This window comes from Heterocephalus glaber, unplaced genomic scaffold (assembly GCF_053883595.1).
Source record: "Heterocephalus glaber isolate CG9 unplaced genomic scaffold, H.glaber_assembly_v1.0 deba00001444, whole genome shotgun sequence".
NCBI lineage: Eukaryota > Metazoa > Chordata > Mammalia > Rodentia > Bathyergidae > Heterocephalus > Heterocephalus glaber.
This window is the reverse complement of record NW_028258297.1, coordinates 17397107-17412063: the sequence shown is the minus strand read 5'-3', so window position 1 is coordinate 17412063 and position 14957 is coordinate 17397107. Positions and strand designations below refer to the sequence as shown.

The 14957-nt window shown below is 37.9% G+C and overlaps 1 protein-coding gene across 5 annotated transcripts in view; it reads left to right on the top strand.

The window, feature by feature from the left end:
- Slco1a2 (solute carrier organic anion transporter family member 1A2) overlaps window positions 1-14957 on the top strand; it is a 115847-nt gene that overhangs the window by 39384 nt on the left and 61506 nt on the right. Inside the window, exon 1 of one of the 5 annotated variants that reach the window (XM_087214041.1) lies at window positions 7965-7979. The exons of the other annotated variants lie outside the window; for them this stretch is intronic. The gene's annotated coding sequence lies outside the window, so the exon portion shown is untranslated. Of the gene's footprint in view, window positions 1-7964; window positions 7980-14957 lie in introns of those variants that run through there. 5 annotated transcript variants of the gene reach the window in all.

Here is a 14957-nt window from a genome sequence, read left to right as displayed (position 1 = left end):
GGAATTAGTCCATACACATATCACACCATAATCATTTTTACTTCCTCTTCCTCTCCCTGCCCTTCTGTCTTCCCCCACCCTCACATCCCCTTCCCATCTCTACAAAATCTACTGCCCTGTTTCCTATCATGACACAGCTAGTTTTAAAAGAGGCTTCTGAACTTGTGCTCAATTTCAGAGCCCAAGTACTTAAAACTGCCATGCTGCTACCAATTGATAGGTCTCCCACTCCCTCAGCAGCTATTATGGATAGTAGCTGCCCTCTTCCTATCTTGCCTTGCCCCCTCCCCTGTGTGATGTCATGCCAAGATGGTTGCTCCCACCAAAGAATAAACCCTTCTTTTCAGCATGCCCCTGTTCCCACCTAGAAAGTAACCTAATACTCACTCACCTCCTACCACCTAGTGACATCACCGGCTCCTCCATTCCCTAGTCACTACCTCACTCAACCCCACCTCAGCCCCTACAAACCCCACCCCAGTCTCTATAAAAGACTCCCTGCCCTGGCCATATGGTTTTTGTCTCTCCTTTGTTCAGATACAGCCCAGCAGATCTATTCCTTTAATAAAGTCCTGGTCTGGTCTTGGTTTTCGGCCCTTTTACCTGACATTTGTGGTGCTGTAACTAGAATGGTAGATGGTCCATTAATGGATGATCCCCCGCAGGATGGGGTTGATTGACCTTTTGGCCATCTCCATTGGACGGACCGTATCTGCCATTGCCAGGACCCACCGGGGCTTTCTACCTTTGCCATTGCTGATGCTACACATCCACACCGGTCACCAATCCCTGAGTGAGTAGGAAGTTCACCCTCCCTCTTGTCGGATTTTCTGTCTCATTCTCTCTCCCTCTGGGGACTTCTCAGAAATCCAAGTGCTTGGTCCGAGAACCCCCAAGGCTGCTGGGCCCAGGACCATGCCCCTGGGAGACGTCCCATCGGCCCTCCTCTCGTTCTCTCCCTCTGGGAGACTCACTCAGAGATTTTCAAAGGAGACAAGGACGCTTCTCCCCTTTGTCCTTCTCCCAGGGAGCTGCCTCCTCCTCACCCGCTCTAACAAGGGGGCCCAACAATCCAAACCCCGTCCCTCAATGCCTCCGGGCTGCCTTCTGGCACAACTCAAACCCCTCGGATTGTTGGGACCAGACTTTAAGCCAAAAAGGCTTGTTTTCTATTGTAATCAGGTTTGGCCTCAGTATAAATTAGATAATGGGTTTCCATGGCCCAAAAATGACACTTTCAATTTTAACTTACTGTGTGATTTACACAACTTCTGTCAGCGCAATGGCAAATGGTCAGAAATCCCTTACGTACAAGCCTTTTTTCTACCTATGCTCTCAACCCTCCCTCTGTCAAACCTGTTCTCCTTCTCAAGTACTCCTACCCCAAGCTTCGCAGCCCGCCCTTCCAAATTCCACTTCTTCTGATTCCAAAACATTCGATCCAGCTGATCACTCACCACTCACACTTCCCCCACCTTATAACCCTCTAAACCCTTCTGCCTCATCCCGTGCTTCTTCTCCCCAGCCATCTTGTGACCCTTCTCTGCCACCATCTTGTACCTCTCCTTTGTCTCCTTCCACCTCACCACATGGCCCTTCTCCACCATCTTGTGACCCTCCTTTACCTCCTCCTCCCCCATCCCCACCATCTCCCTGAACTCATTCTTGCTACCCACCCTTCCAACATCGGCCCCACCCACACAGATGCCTCTCTGAGGGGTTGCTGGGACCAAGGGCATTGTTAGAGTACATGTACCTTTCTCTTTCTTTGATCATTCTCAAATTAAAAACTGCTTAGGCTCCTTCTCTAATCCTGATGTCTATTTCAAAAAATTTCCCACAATGGGACTCTCAGCTAGGCTAGGCAGATAGAGGCCACAGAGACCATATGACTCTCTGCCTCATAAAAGGTTTATAGTGAGTCAGAGACAAAATATTTAAAAAGCTATAAGTAAAAGATATATTTTTGATATAAAAGGATTTTATATGTCTGGTTAAAAGGACAAGACCAAAAGGCCTAGGTATGTCAAGAAGGTGTGCAAAAGTGATTTGTGAAGGAAGTATATATGTTTGCTTATTGGTTTTAAGTTTGTTATAAAGGTTTACAAGAATAGAGTTTTCATTCCTTCTGATTCTAATTCTACAAGAGATCTCTGTTAATTGACTTATAAAAAGTTTTAAATAGTCTTATTTATAATTATAAACCTAAAATTATAAAGATATTTTAATTCCATTGTGTTAAATATATTTGAATATATATTAAATATATATTGCACTCTAGTTTTATAAATTGTCTTATATCTTTGTTTTTTGTCCAATTGTACAGCTGTTTTGTTTATAGATATAGTTTATTAAGTTCAAGGCATGCTCCCCTTGGTGAACAAAGGAGCAGCCGCATGGAAATATTTACCAGCCTTTGTTCACTAGGGGGACCTCAACAGTTTTCATCTTACAACACACTGACCTGATAGTTTTCATAGCCTTATAAAAGACTTATATCAATAAATATTACTTAATTATATTATTATACTGTTTATATCAATTGTCATCAAAGGGATAAATTCTAAATATGTTATTATGGTATGCTTACACTGGGCATTTTCAAAGGACTAAATATCCTGTAAAAAACAACAATAACAAGGTTTTATTTTTTTCTGATGTAGTAAATGTATTTGTACTTTCTGACTGTACAGGTTTTCTAATATTTGTTTATGATAATAACCTCTTTTTGATTCAGGTATTTGCCTTTTCATACACTCCAGCTATTTATGACAACAGATACATATATGGGCTGAGATATTTTCTTTAGATGGTATCCTATCAAAAGATTATTTATTTATTTATTTATTTTTTAAAAGATAATTTAGATAAAAACTTTTGGTGTTTTTAAAAAATGAGTACATTTAACAACAGCTATTTTATAACAAGATGGACATTTAAATGTTTTGCAAAGGTAAAGTCATCATAATTGTCATGTTAAAATATTATTTGTGGCTTTTTTTCTGTTAATATTCTACAGGAATTCAACTACTAAAAAACAACCATGACTGATAACTGTAACAGTTCTCTACATTTTAAATTCCAAAATGCTTGTTATTCAGGTAAAATTATAATAGTTAAGTTCATTACTCTTGTTAATTACTAATGCTATTGACCTTCTCTTCTGGGTGTTCAACAACTAAAGTTTGGAGACCAAAACTAAAAGGTAACTGGGCTATGAGGACAGCCAATATTTTTCCCCTGGCCCCTCAAGGTCAACAAAGTTCCAGGACATGAGGGAACCTTCTCTACAGGGTCCTACATCTTTGGTAATTCACTCAACCTCCTAAACTGGGAGATTGCTGGACACCAGAGGACAATGTACTGTATGCCAAAGGAGGGTCACCAAGAAAAAAATCTCCAATGCTTTCACTGAAAGAAACTTGGTCAAGCAAGGCCATGACCCATCCTGATGGCTGACACTGACAGAAAAGCAAAGAGGCACTATGAATGGTTCCAAAGTAATGGCCTGGGGAGACTTAATTGACCTTAATAGATAACAAGAGGTTCATATTGATTGACACAAGTCTCACTTTAACTTGGTCTTAAACACCCACCAGAAAAAATAACCAAAAGAGGTATAAAACAATGGCATAATAATAAAGCTAGACTTCAGAAAAATTAAGACATAGCCCACCCATTAAAATCTTTTGGTTCACTCATGACACAGCCACTTCAAAAAGACAAAACTTTGGGTACTAAATAGAAGGGAAAATCATTAATTAGCTACAAGTGTGTATAGATTCTGTTCAGAAAAATTAAAATAAGTCCTTTACAGGTGTCCAACCCTAGAAACCACTGGTCTCCAGATCTCTCCTGTTAGATAAGTGTTTTTCTGATTCTGTGATAACTAACTATCATGTAGTGATCAAAAACAAAAAAAACCCCAAAAAAACATAAAGTAAGAGTATTGGGAAAAAATCACCTGCTTGTCAGCCACAGTCAGGATAAGTTCTATACCAAGCAGCTACAAGATTTATTCCTTTTAAAATAATGTACATCCTTGTTCTCGGTTTATGATCCCTCTTCTCTCATTGTGCTCATATTTTCTGGATACCTACCTGTGTCTAAAAACATCAAGCCTTTTATGTTACACTTGATCACCTTAAGTTGGCCAGTGTCCTTGTTGAGGTTATCAGTTCTCTTTATTTTTAAATATATCTAGGAGGCTTCCAAAAACTGAGAGATAACAGGAATAAAACTGTCCTTTACACAACTATTCCATGGCTTTGCTGGAACTATCAACCTAAAATGTGTGTTTTCATGGCCTTGAATTTAAAGGACAAGTCAGGTTTAAGGTAACACTACACTCATTGGTATGTTGGCCTCCAAAAGACATTTGCTCAGTTACATATACCTTTTATATTCCAAAAAAAAAGGATTATAAAGATTATATAAATTGTGTTTATCACTTTTCCACTCATTCTCTAAGAGCAAGGACATGACACATGGGCCCTTAGATCAGGAGCTATGATCTCTTCCATAACAGTCTCTTAACTTCCATAACAAATGAGCCCTAAACATCCAGCTGTCTCTGTGAAACCTATGTAAATAATGAAAAAAAAATTACATGTCAAATGAAAAAAATTAAAACTCAATGGGCCAGATAGATATGCCCCCCAAGGTACTAATCAATGGTAGGGTATGTTTGGTTCCTGGAGTTCATTACTCCCCTGGCTATTACTACTCTTGGGACCCCTCAGTATTATCTGTTTAATTCTCTGTTTGGACCGTGCCTGGTTCGCTGTTTTCAAAATTTCTTCCAGGAACAAATGAGGGCATTCACCAGCCAGACAGTCACGGAGTTCATCATGGCAGGGTACCAGCCAGTACAACAAAAGGAAGAGGTCCCCACTTGCCACAGGCCTCATCAGATCCAGGTCTAGCCCCAATCTTCACCCCTTGTCAGCAGAAAGCGGCTCCAGAAGAAGAGACCTTCGCTCAACTATCATAAAACAAAAGCCTGGAATGATAGGTCTCCCACTCCCTCAGCAGCTATTATGGATAGTAGCTGCCCTCTTCCTATCTTGCCTTGCCCCCTCCCCTGTGTGATGTCATGCCAAGATGGTTGCTCCCACCAAAGAATAAACCCTTCTTCCCAGGATGCCCCTGTTCCCACCTAGAAAGTAACCTAATACTAACTCACCTCCTACCACCTAGTGACATCACCAGCTCCTCCATTCCCTAGTCACTACCTCACTCAACCCCACCTCAGCCCCTACAAACCCCACCCCAGGCTCTATAAAAGACTCCTTTCCCTGGCCATATGGCTTTTGTCTCTCCTTTGTTCAGAGACAGCCCTGCAGATCTATTCCCTTAATAAAGGCTTGTTGTGGCCTGGTCTGGTCTTGGTTTTCAGCCCTTTTACCTGACCCCAGTGACAGACCAAACGTGTGTACAGATGAAGAGGTTTCATTAATTTCCTCTTCCTACTAAGCTCAGACTGTCTGCAGTATGACCATAAGTATTATTCTGATATAATAATCTCTCCCAGTAGTTTATGAAACCACTGGAGAGCAAGCACATGTTATTTATCTTTGTATCCCTAGCACCTACTGCTGTGCTTGGAATGCAGTAGAGTCAATAAATATTTGTGGAATGAATGAATAATAATCACTGCCATTGAGAGAATGACTGTTTTATTCCAGCACCATGCTAGGGGGCTAATGTGAAGTCTACAACCCAATCTCCATAACAGTCTTGTAAAATGAACACAAATAAGTATTCCAAAATCAAAAGAAAGAAAAATAGGCAGAAAGAGTTTGTAAATAACACAACTAATCTGGGATTAATTGAATTCCAAAGTCTAAGATTCTGGCTATATGTGGCTACTTCCTTATAGTCATTAATGTGTACTTTAAAAGTACATAAATAAATGGATTGGGAAAATCCTAAGCATTTTATTGAATTTTCATTTATTTTGGGATCTTTAGAAGCAGACAGTCTCTTCTGTGAGGAAAAAGGAGTTCCATAATTACTTGCCATCAATTAAAAGGATATACATATTTTTGGATCTAAATCTGTCGGTGCAAACAAAGGGATCATAATTGAAATAGCTATTTGAAGAAATTAAAAAGTCCTGTTGCTTTCAGAGAAAAAAACAGAGCTGGACAGCAAAATGATCAAAACATATTTGATTCAGGAACTATTGCAATGGTACAGAAGAACTTCAATCTGGGCCAAGTCCGAAGACAGAACACAGAACACACCAGTGGGGAGTTACAGGCAAGAAGAGTGGGGCATCTGGTGGTCAGAATATTACTAAGAGAAAACATTCAGGGTGGTGGTGGGGATTCTAGCTAACTCAACTTGACAGAACTCTTGCTGAAGGCTGCCTGGTAAGCCAACAACACCCAGAGGTGGTGAGAGATGAAGAATTTAGTCAGATAATGAGGTGCTCAGGTATCAAGTATGAGGAGCCCTCTCTAAACCAGCTTGGCAAGAGTCTTTGCTCCTTTTAGAAAATGTAGAGTTGGACACCAATGTCAGGACCCAAGACCTTAAGGGCTTAAAGGAGCCTGATTAGACTTAAGTCAAAAAAGGTGTCTTGTTACAAGTATGGGAAAATGTTTACTCTCATAATTAATCACTCTCTAGTATTGTAGTAGAGGATAGGACTTTGATGAATATCACAAGCAGTTCTCATAAGGACAGAATTCAAGTTTCAACTTTATTTCTTTGTTTTTTGGTCTAGAGTTAGACAGCCCCCATATAAATTAACAAGATAAGTTACTTTATTTTTATTGCTAATGAAAGATTTTGCCTGTGTTCCAGTCTTTGATTTGCATGGTGAAGTCACTTACATGGGGAATATTCTAATGTTCAGTATTTTCTTCCCTAGTTTTTTCTCTACATTTATTTATTCCTGGTACCTCCTCTGAATACACAAAGTAAAATAAAATCTACGTTTGTAAGGCCAATATGCAGCATTCATTGTTTCCCTCTTTGATCTCTGACATAAATGAACTAATAGAAGTAAAGTTTTTTGCTGGCATCCTACAAAAAGTCATTGTTGATTCTGTACATAGTCATTGGCACACACTTGCTTGTTTTGGTATTGGTTGAAATTGTTTCAGCTGGATACAATCCAAGAGGCTGTTATTTTTTCTGAGAGTTAGAGACTATTTGGAGATTGTGGAAGTGCTGTATGTGATTTTTGTAACATTTTTGCTTGTGGAACTCTTTTCTCCCAGGGAAAGGATCATCTCTTAAGTCTTCTTCATGGTGTACTACTGACTTTACCATGATAAAGTATAGTTTTTATTTCATTAATTCAATAGTATAGAGTAAGATGAAATTAAATGCATGTATTTTTCTCAGCTGATTTCTAATAATCACAAACTTGTCAATAGAGTGTATAAACAAAACTGTTTATTCATTTTTAAATGTTGTATTGTCTTGTGATTGCTGCATCTCATTAAATGCTGGCAACCAAGGAGTATCAAAAACCAGTCTCAGCCCCATAAGAGAAAAGTTGTAAAGATCTTGTCAGTAATGCTGTATTGTACTACACTTAATATTTGTTAAGAGTATAGATTTATCTGTTCTGTGGGGGTTTTCTTGCTTTGTTTTATTTTGCTTTGTTTGAGTTGTTTTTAGCACCATAAAACAAACAAAGCAACAACTTAAGACCTATGACCTGTAGCCCTGGAAGAAACTCTACTCTGCTGGTATGCAAAAGCATCATGATGAGCAATGTGTCCCCATTTCAGTGCTGAAGAGTTAGAGAAATAAGACGATCCCCACTTAATGAAGCTTCAGCAAACTGTTTTGATTAGCACGGATGATTGATGTGGATTTGCTGTTCACTCGGGGGATCGGGGGGAGAACTCACTGAGTAAACAGTGCTGAGCTGACAAAAGGGCACTGTGGTGTTTGGCATGTTCCCACAGGCATTCCTGATTTGGAGTCAGCTTGTGCAACACCGGCTATGATGTAAGGTACTAAGCTTCATGCATTTTGTTGAATAAATGGAGTAGGTTTTATTCACTTATTTTGTTCCTTGGTGAAAATGTTTAAGATGTATCTAAAAGGATAAAATGTTTTCATGGCATAGGTTGGTAAATTAGAAAAAAATTAGAGCAAATTTATTCACATTGAATTCTTTTCCATTCAAGACCATTGTTTATAAAACACCCCTTGATATAGTAAAAATATCAAGGTGTAGTGACAAAACTTGTTTGGGATGGATACTTACTATCATAATCATGGAAGTGTCATGAGAAATATGAAATATAGAATGTTATATCTCTCAACCTGTTAACTGTAGGATACACTGAGTTTTTGTTCTATACAAATCAAAGAATGGGTCCTAGCAATGACAAAGGTTAAAAGTAGGAAGATATTTATTGATATGAAAGTTCCTGAGGGTCACAAGTGGTCCCTGGTGGGTATCCAAGGATCCCATGTTACAGAGAAGTTCTACAGGGTGAAACCCGTGTGGGTACAATGTGGGGAGAGCCATGAACATGGACTAATGGTGGTCTAATTGGGAAGCAAGTCACCAGGCAAGCCTGGGTGAAAAGAACAAGGATTTTCCCAGGGGGCGGTGGGTCCAGAGGTCTCTGGTCACTCCCAGGGTGATCACTGTCTGGCTAGACTTTACTAAGCCCAGTTCTTTGAAGAAGTGTGTGGGTCTGGTCATCCTGTCTCCATCTTGAGGCCTGGTTTTTAGCTGATGTGGAGCTGTGGTTTCTTCTCCCTTTATCCTGGCCCTGTCAAGGACTTAGCCTATAATATTTTTACCTAGCTCATCTATCTACAGTATTTACCCCTCTGAAGAAGTTTCCTGAACTGACATGAGGGGCCAAGGGGTGATGACTGCTCTAACTATTTTAGGCTGAAAGGGGTGGGTGGTACTTGTGGTTGGTAGTCAGGGATATCTTTTAGAAGGTCTATCTAAAGGTCCTCGATGGGCATCACACATTTTTATCATGGGCAGGCATATAGCTTTGAGTCTGGAGAAGACAAGGCCAGAAAGACAGTTAAGCATACATGGGCCAAACAATAAGATTAACAGGAATATTATGAGTATAGCCAACAGATATTTCCACCAGGAAGAGTTAGTAATAGCCTTTTATAGAGAGGAAAAGGAGAAGTCTCGGGGAATCTCAGAATCTGACGTGGCCTTAACCTGTTGTTTAGTATCTTAAACAGCCATCAAGATATTAGCAGAAATATCAGGAATGTATATATAATATTTAGCTTTTATAATTGTATGAGTATCTCTTTGTGTTGTTGTTAATATAGCTAGCAGCATTTGATTTTGGACAACAGCTTGTCTCATTAATTTTATCTCTTTATGTAAAAGAGAGAGAGTAGTTGAAGTGTCATTTAAGACCCATTGAGTGTAATAAGTCTCAATGTGTTGTATAACATCTTTTCATCTTAAGGAAGGGATAAAGATGGAAGCTAAAAGATCATATCAGTGAAACATGCTTTTAGACCATCAGTGTTGTAAGTGGGGTAAGTTTGTACGTTTGACAATGTTTTTCACGCTCCTGCCTTGTAACCATGTAAATCTCAGCGTGTTTCTCCCTATCTATATAGGTGGTAGCCAGGGCCACAAATTGGTTTTGTAGGACCAATGAGTTTTATTGGGGGTTTTTATCTAACAACAGGGTAATTTAACCAATTTGTTGTAAACCAGTCTTTAACCTGCAAAACTATAGTATGTATACATTGTTTAAGGGGTGTTTATCCCAGGTATTTAGTAGAGTCAGGTCAGTGAGAACAGGAGTGATTTTTTTTAGTTTTTAACATAATGGGGCTTTTTTATTAAGCTGTCCTATCGTAGGAGTTAACCACATATAATCTCATATCTGGAAGAAGCCATCTTTATATCTGATTGTTGGCTCTCATGGTAGGGTTTTTATTTTTATTTAATAGGGGTTTTATTAGTGTCTGTAGAGAGGCTCTAGTGGCACTTTTAGAAAATCTTTGATTATGTCCAGGATCATTAAGGGTAGAATTTATAGGCCACTCAGCTATTTTGTAATGGTGGGCTATGGTATAAATCACTGAGCTGTCTCATGTTTTATTTATATAGTTTTGTAGTTTATTTTAATCATCTCTTTGAGGTGGGGATATCTACCAAGGAAGTCCTGATGCATTTGACAAGGGGAGCAGGCCACATATCTAGCAAGATGTTTGTTGTAGCAATGTTGTATATTTTTTTGTCTATATTAGGAAAGAATTGTATTGTCTTTTAAATGGTAAGGTAAATAGTAAAAGGGCCCGGGACAACATTTTTGGTTATTTATTTGAGGGTTTGGCCTTTTTGTTTAAACAAGATCTTTAAGTCTTTTATGGGTTTATAGGAATATTTGGGTGGTTGTTTACACTCAGCAACAGTCTCTGGTTTTTAGGGCTTGAGTTAGATGTGATGTACCCAGGAGTCTAGACCTGTTATCTTGACTGTCCATGGAGTCCACAGGATCACAGTGTATGGTCCTTTTTAAGTTGGCCCTCTATTTTAGTGACTCCTTGTATTGATGTATGATGGCTAGAAGGAAGCCCAGGGTTGGAGAGAAGAACAGAGAGAGAGGTGCCAGTGTCTAACAATAGGCTGCTTTCTTTTTATAGTTATGATTATCCAGGGCTCTTCCATGGAGATGACAGTCCAGCCAGAGGGTGAAGGCAGAGAGTGTCCCGGGGCCCTTTAGTCTTGTTGGACCAACTGGAAGGATGGGTCTGAACTTTGGGGCCTTTGCCTCAGAAGGCAGGCCAACCTCCAGTGGTTGCCTTTATAGTCAGGACCTGGTCTAGGGGGCCTCTTGTTGCAGTCCTTTTTGAGATGGCCTAGCTTTTCAGTGGTAGCAGGTAGGTTTAGTCATCTGGATCCTTTTGGGGCCCAAGAATCAGAACTAGAGTCTATTTTTTTTAGATCTGTTGCTAAGGCTGCCACCTTTTTTAGGTTCTTTGTTTTTGTTTTTTTTGGTTTTTTGTTTTTATCTCCTCTTGCTCTGGATTGTAAAATATAGAAGAAGCAATTTTTAATAAAGTATTAAGTGAGTTGTCTGAAGAAAAAGCCATCTTTTGTAAATTTTTCTTAATATCTGGGGCTGACTGTGTAATAAACTTACCCTTAAGAATAATCTGTCCTTTTGTTGATTTAGGAGCTAAGGATGTATGTTTTATCAATGCCTCTTGTAAGTGATCTAAAAAGGCAGAAGGGCTTTTTTTCCCCCATTGAATAGTTGTTATTTTAAAATAATTAAGAGGCTTAGATCTTGTCCTTTTTAGACCATTAAGAATATAAATCTGATAAATACCAAACCAGCACTTCAAAAAATTTTAGACAATACCCTAGGAAAAGACAATGAGGATCACAACCCCAGGAAACCCAGCAGAATGAATCCGTTGGGAGTGACAAATTAAACGCAAAGCGGGAGAATCCAACAAAAAGAAAAAGTCATGACAAGGCTTTTAAAACTTTTAACTTCATCTCCCTAATGAGTGTCTAATTCAATCTTATTATTGTACTGATTAGTATTTTTCTGATTCTAGAGTTGCACACCATTCCTTGTGCTATACTGGCTATTTATCATCTTCTTATGTCTATGTTTTAATTGGGTTGTCTATTAATGAGCTCTAAGAATTCTTTATATATTCTGGTCATAGGTTATATGCACTGTAAATATGGTCTGTTTAAGGACTACTTTTCATTTTAATGATGTCATTTAAAGTTTTAAATTTTGATGGAATCTCATTTATCAATTTTTTTAATACATGTTTTTTGTATCCTAGGTAGTTCTTGCCTACCCTGAATTCATAAATATTTTCCCTTATAATTTCTTCTTAAAGTTTTATGCTTTTAGGCTTTCTTATTTAGTTTCATAGATCCCTTCAAGTTAGTTTCATGTATGGAAAAAAAGGGTTGAGGTTAATTTTTTATATACAGATACCAGGTGTTCTAGTGCCGTTTGCTGAAAACACTATCTCTTCCTCGGCTCTTGAATTGAGTTTATATTCTATAAAATGCTAATGTTAAATAATCTTTCAAAACTCAGTGGACCATATATGTGTGGTTCTATTTCTAGATTCTCTGTTTTATTCCAATGATCTATATGTCTTTCCTTACACCAACACTGCCTTGATTACTGTAACTTTAGAAGAAGTCTTAAAATTAGGTACTAAATGTCTTCCAACACTGCTTTTGCTTTTGTTTTTGTTTTTTTTTTGTTTTCAACTTTTCTAGGTCCTTTGTACTCCTACATAACTTTTAAATTTCAATATCCAATTCTTCATTTATAGCAAGTATACACACACCTGAATTTTTATATATACTTTGTGTTTTCCAATCCTGCTAAATTCAAGTACAAGTTCTAGGGGCTCCTAGAGATTTCTTACTATTTTCTCTGTAGATGATCATTTCATCTACATATAAAGATTTTTACTTCTATCTTGCCAATCCTATCCTAATTGTTTCATTTTATTGCCAGATTATTTTGGTTTGGGCCTATGTTTCAAAGCTTAATGGACAGATGAAGAGTAGGCCTATCTGCCCTTGTTCCCCACCTTAAGAAAAAAGCATTGTATCTTCTCCATTCATATAAGGCATTTTTCCTGGAGGTATGCAGTACATGTTTTTTGTCTGTTGAGAAGTTCTGTTCTACTTCTAGTCTCCTGATAGCTTTTACCATGAACATCTGTAGAATTTAGTCCACTACTTTTTCTCCACATACTGACAGGATCATATGGCTTTTTCCTTTCCTCTGTTAAAATGATGACTTTTGGGGGTGGATCTTCCAATGCTGAACCAACACTGCCATCCCTATAACAAAACCACTTTCTACATCCTGCCAGATCTGACTTCCAATAGTTTGTTTTGTTAAACAAATTTCTATCTATGTTCATACTTTTTCTTCTATTATCTTTATCCAGTTTTAGGATTAGCACAATGTTGATTTCCTAAAATGAGGGGCGAAGTGTTCCTTCTTTTTTCTGCTTTAATTGTTTGATATAATTTATCAGTTAAAATGTTTATGAGCCTGCTGCTGTCATATAGGTAAGTTTTCAAGCTAGGAATATACTTTCTTTAATAGGTGCTATTCAAATTTTATACTTCCTCCAGAGTTAGTTTCATTAATTTGTCTTCCAAGGTGCTTCTTAGAAGTTGTCAAATTTATTTCAAAAAAGATTTTTGTAATATGCTTTCTATATCCTTTTAAATTCTGTAAAATCTGTGGTAATGTTTCCTAGATCTTAATATTGTAATTTTAAACATGTGTAACTGATATTGTGTAACAGGAAGAAAAGGTCTAAAAGAACAGGGGAATTGGGAGGGGTAGGGGAAGGGAAAAAAGGGAAAGGAAAAATATGAGAAGAGGAAAAAAAATGGAAACAAGGTCTTTGCAAATAGAGAAGGGTGGAGGGGGTGAAGGGAGGGCAAGGGAAGGGGGGAAAAAATAAGAACCAAGATACTCATGTAATGGTTCAAGATCCCAATGATGAATGTAACTGTATTTTATACTGAAAATGTACCAATAAACTTAATGGGGAAAAAAATATTTTATAATGATACCTGGGTGGAACACTTTTGTAGAATGAGTCAACATCAGATAAATACAGACCACTTTGGAGAGCAGTTTGAAGCTGTCCACAGGGCAGACAGTCTTCAAATTACATGGTAAATCTTAGCGATTTGCCTGGGTCTGGCTTCACCTCTAAATTAAAGAACAAATAAAGTCAAATACTCTGATGTTATTATGGGGGGATGAGTAAAGCTTAGGGAAGATATAATTTGATGGAAAAAGCTAAAAGAAGGTGCCATATTTTGTCTCCTACTCTTAAGTTGAATATTAGCACAGTGTATAATACATTTTATTTAAAGCATTATTAAAATTTATTGTTTAAAAAAATAATAATATAAATCTGAAAATATCTCTTATTATAATCTCTTGTCTGATTAGTATGCCAGTTGGGGTCCTGTGTGGGGCCTGCTTGGGCTCCATCCAGTAGGGACCAGCTGCTCCCCAAACTGTCTGTGCCCTGGCTCCCTAAAATTGATAATATGATATTTATCTCCATATGCAATGGCAGCTTATAATGTTGTTTGTTTCTTACTACCATTTAACATTTGATTTAAAAGTAACATTATATCTTTTTAACCTAATTTATAGGTTTGGTAAGTCCCCTAAAGACATCAGTGCACTTATCAGGATCATCTGAAAACTTTCCTAGGTCTTGTTTGATCTGTTTGAGGTCACTGAGAGAAAAATGCCTATGGACACAGGCTTGGCCGAATCCATGACTTACTTTTTCTAAGCGATATTGTCCTTGAGGGGCTTGAACAAAATTAGCTATGGGTGAATATAGTTTTGTAGAGGTTTTAATTATAGCTGGCTTGGGAATTTCCCCCTTGGATTTTAAAGGATAAGAGGGAGGGAATCTTAGGTTCTGAAGGGCAAGTGGGAAAAACTTTAACTTTGGTGGTAGGTGGAAGTTTCACTGGGATTGCCTCAGAAACTTTGTCCTCAGGGTTCAAAAGGCAAGGTCAGAAAACCTCAGTTTAGTGATAAGGACCAGAAGAGTCTGGTCTTCCTGGAGCTTATGTTTATACTCTGAACACAAATCAGGATTATCTCTTAATGTAAAAAAAATCTGGACATACAGCAATTTTGACCATTTTCTCTCTTTTTCATAGCATAATTTTAGTTGTGAAATGTCATCATAATTAATACATTTTTAAAATTTTACCTTGGCTCTAGAGGATAGGCAGACCATGCATGGGTGCAGAACAATATTAGACTGTTCTTTCTCAGTATATGAGGACTGAACTTTTGCCAGTGTTTAAGAATATATTCCAAAGGAGTAAGAGACTTTGTCTTGGCATTTTCCATAGTTTGGAAAAAACAAACTGAAACAAGGCTTCTCTATGATTCTGATTGATTTCTTATGCTCCTAGAGCATCCTCT